This window comes from Tupaia chinensis, unplaced genomic scaffold (assembly GCF_000334495.1).
Source record: "Tupaia chinensis unplaced genomic scaffold, TupChi_1.0 Scaffold139612_1, whole genome shotgun sequence".
NCBI lineage: Eukaryota > Metazoa > Chordata > Mammalia > Scandentia > Tupaiidae > Tupaia > Tupaia belangeri.
In genome coordinates, this window is record NW_006199495.1 from 1083448 (window position 1) to 1088178 (window position 4731).

A 4731-nucleotide genomic window follows, 5' to 3' on the forward strand; every position below is an offset into this window, starting at 1 on the left:
ATTTTCAGAGGTTACATGTCTCTACAGAGAATAAAGAGGAACAGAGGAACAGAGAGAGGGAGGGGAACAGAGCACCTGCCCACCTTCGCCATGCCACAGTACTTTCTCTATTTCTTTATTCTGTTGGGATTTTGGACATGCCCAGTGTGTTTTTCAAGCTGCCAGATCAGGGTCTTAGATCATGAGGTCAGCAATATGGATCCATCTCCCTTAACACTCAGGCCACCTGCCTGGCCTTTGTTATTTGATGTTCACATTGTTTCTCACTTAGTCAAATAGGAGCTTTTCATGGTTCTTTGTCCTTTTGCCACATTCTTGTCATTCATAGAGCATTTCTTTCTTTCCAGTATAGGATGTTTGAGTTCATCTCTTGCTTTTACTATTCCAGCCCTGAAATCAGATATTATTCTGAGGAGAGGAGTCCTAATTCCTTTAGGTTGAGGAGTAGTCAGACTCTCATTTAAATGCTTGTTATTATTGAGGGATTGTTTCCCTCAGGACATAATACTGCTCAGAGTTAGGACATTTTATACACACACACACACACACACACACACACACACATGGATGCTTACATTAATACTATTTAGACAAAATACATGTCAAAAAGTATGAATTCATCAATTTTTTTCAATTTTCATCTGAACTCAAGGGGTTCATTCTACTCTGTGTCCTTTCTATACTTCCACTGAGAACTATGGCCCTATTTTATCTGCTCCGGTGTATGAAAGTGCCCCCTATGTGGGGCACTTAGAAAGCACTTCACCTACAAGGTACTTCTCCCTCTTTTATACTTTTTTTGTGTCCACAACTTCTTATTAAGACTTCAAAGAAAGCGTAATTTTGTTTTTAATATTGTGATTTTCTGTTGTTTCTTTGTGATCTGCTATAAACTAATCATAAGTGGGCTTTCTCAAGTCTCTCTTCAAAATGTTTTTGTCTGAGTTGAGTTCCTTGGTTCTCCTTGTACAAAGGATGACTACTAGAACACATAATTTATTTGCCTTATTACAAGAGTATGTTTCTTTTTTATATGTTTTTGCTATAAAGTACATGTGCTCACTAGAGAGAGAGACAGAGAGAGAAAATCAAAAAATCAACCCAAGTGAGAGGTTGCCCGTGCCGCAATCCCTTCTCCTTCCTTCTCCTCTTGGGATTTTGGGGATGCACATATATGCATCCAGTGTGATTTTCAAGCTGCCAAATCCGGGACTTGAACCATGGTCAGTGATGTGGGAATTTAGGTCCTTAAACAATATGCTACCTGCTGGCTTCAATCCAAGAGTTTTTAATGATCTATTTCTCTGTTATATTCCTATATATCTTATACTATATATGAGGCTATCTTATTTTCCTATTTTAATAAATCTATTATATAGTAAATTCTCACAAAGTAATCATTTAATAACGAAATTAATGCATGAATGAATAAAGAAGGTTCTATACAATACGTTTACAATAAATCAGTTTAAGAGCATTAGATGTATTCTTATGAGTGGAATATTTTCAAAAACTATACAAGCTGTTACATTTTTTTTTTTTAGAGGTTTTTGCTATAGGGCGTGTATGCTCACCATAAAAAGAGAGATAGAGAGACAAAAAGCAAGAAATCACCTCCTGCGGTGGTGGGAGGATGGCCACGCCACAATTCCTTCTCCATTTGGGATCTTGGCATGTATGCACATGCACCCAGTGTGTTTAAGCCACCAAGTCCAGGACTCAAACCGTGGTCAACTACATGAGAGTCCAGTGCCATAGCCATTACACCAACTGCTGGTCCCAAACTGTTACATGTCTTTTGATTAAAACTCATTTTACATCACCATTGAAATGCTAAGGTAGAAGATGAGTGATATCATCAAAGGAAAATTTTAAATGAATTATTGTCCTTCGATACCACACTATGCTCCTCGGCGTGTGTTGGAGGTTGCAGTCTTTACTTCAACTTACTACTTTCACCCACAGATTCTGATTAGAATTTAGCAGGACATAAAAAGTAGTTTCACATTTTAAAATGTATTATTATTATTCTTTTATTATCATTATTTTACTATCATTATTTTGAGATCAATAGAGAGAGAGAAAGAAACATCCTCAATAGGAGCTCACACTGAGATTCTTCCAGTTTTTGCAAGGCAGCCAGAATAAAGGGTATGCATGTGATCTGGTTAGGTTCAGACCTCCAACTTTCCATGTGGCCATTAGCATTGAAGAACTTTGGGCCCCTAGTGCCAGATCTTAGCTGGACCACAGTCGTCTTTCTTGAGAAATAAGTTTCCACAGTTTTAATGTCTTTTTATTGGTGATGTGTAATTTTTAAAAATGTAACTGTTATGTAATCATAGACACACTTAGTTTACCTATGTATCTGGGACTTGTATGATCCCTACCACTTCAATATATGAAATTAGTTTAATTCATGAATAACAACAGTTTAGCACTACTCAGATGGGTCAGAATGATGACTTTGATAAGAAAGGAATCAGTGTATCCTAAAGTACCAATAATGTTAGAATGTGAGTTCTTACATAATTCCTCATACATGAAGGAAAAAAATAACCATTAAGGGGGAAGATAATGCAATGAATGAATTTCTATTTCTGGAAAAATTGTTGATGATACTGAAGATTGTGACCGTGTGTCGTGCCTTCTGAATTCCTGGCAGTTAGTCACACATTTCTATCTCGTGACATTTCTAACTTATTTTGAATGCACGATTATTTTTACACACAGCTGTTTTTAGTTTTTTTGTTTGTTTTATTTTTGAAATTTTATTTTTTAAAATAACTTCAATCACTGTGCATCATTACAGCATGCAAGGTGAGTTTTTCCAGCATGCATATTAGTCCAGTTAAAGATGTAATCATACACGTTATAGTCAACAGATACTTTTCAATTTTTGTATCCCTTAAATATTGATTCTTTCTTTTGCCCTTGATTCCCTAATCCCTTACCCTCCTCCACCTTTCATCCTCTTCCCACACTGTCTCTAGTAAACACAATAATTCTTCATGTTTTAAATCTTCCAATCTTTCTGTTTCTGCCATAGAGTGTAGACATTTAGTATATATTGAGTGAGGATGTACAATGCTTCTCTTCCATAGTCTGACTTGCTTCGCTTAGTAGTAAATCTTCCATATTCATTTACTTTCTATCAAATACCAGGATCTTGTTTTTTATGACTGATGAGTATTCTGAAGGACATATGTGCCACACTTTTTCAATCCATTAACCTGTTTATTGACATTTGGGTTGGTTGTATTTCTTAAATGTTGTGAATAATGTTGTAATAAACATGGACATGCAAGTGGTTTTCTGACTGAATGTATTCCTATCCCTTGGATAGATACCCAGGAGTGGAATTGCTGGATCATATGATACTTGTATTCATGTGTCTTTGAAGAATTTCCATATTGTTCTCCACAGTGGCTATAATTTACATTCCCACCAAGAGTGTGGTAGAGTTCCCACACCCTCACTGGCATTTTCTATTTTTTTTTAATCTTAGCTAGTCTGACTGGGATTAGGTAGTATCTCACCGTGGTTTTGATTAGAATCTCTCTTATGATAAGGGATGTTGGGCTTTTTTTTTTTTTTTTTATATGCTTTTGGGTTATTTGTATGTCTTCCTGAGGGATTTTTCTGTTCAGTTCATTGGCTTGTCTTTTAATTAGACTGATTTTTTTTTTGGGGGGGGGCAGGGGAGTGCCATAAGCCACTTGATTTCCCTGTATATTCTGGTTATCAGTCCCTTATCTGAGACATACTATGCAAATATATTATCCCATTCCACAGGTTGCCAATATACTCTAATGATTATGTCTCTTGCTGTTCAGAAGCTTTCTAAACTGATGTGATCCCATTTGTCAATGTTTGGGATTGTCACCTGTGCTTTCGGTGTCTTATTTAACACTTTGCCTACTCTGATGTCTCCAGTAGTTTTCCCTATGCTATCCACCAGTAGTTTTATAGTTTGAGGTATTAGGCTTAGATCTCTGATCCATTTTAAATTTATTTTTGTTAATGGAGAGACACAGTGGTCCAGTTTCATCTTTCTGAGGTTAGATATCCAGTTTTGCCAGCACCATTTGCTAATGAGATTTTTTTTCCTGCCACCGGATTGACTATTTATTTGGGGGGTTATTTCTGGGGTTTCTATTCTGTTTCATGGGTCCACATGCATGTTTTTGTGCCAATAACATGCGGTTTTGATTATCACATCTTTGTAATTTATTTTGGGGTCAGGGAGTTAGATGCTTTTACTCTATTTTTTTTTGTGCAGTATTGCTTTGACAATACAGGTCTTTTATGATTCCAGACAGACTCTATGATTGTTTATTTCTAAATATGTGAATACTATCTCTGGTAATTGGATTGGAATTGCATTACATTTTTAGGTTAATCTGGGTAGAATTTACATTTTTATTATATTCATTCTTCCATTCCAGGAACATAAAATGTTTTTCCACTGTTTGTATCATTTTCACACTATTGCTAGCAGGGTCATAGCCCTAGAATCAGTGCTCTTTTTTGTATACTTCCTTTATTCTGGTTTTTTTTTTTTTTTTTTTTTTTGAGAGGTTTTTGCTATAGGGCGCATGTGCTTGCCAGACAGACAGAGAGACAGAAAGCGAGAAATCACCCCCCAGGGGGGATGACCATGCCACAATCCCTTCTCCTCCATTCTCCTCTCGGAATCTTGTGCACGCACGCACACGCGCCCGGCGTGAG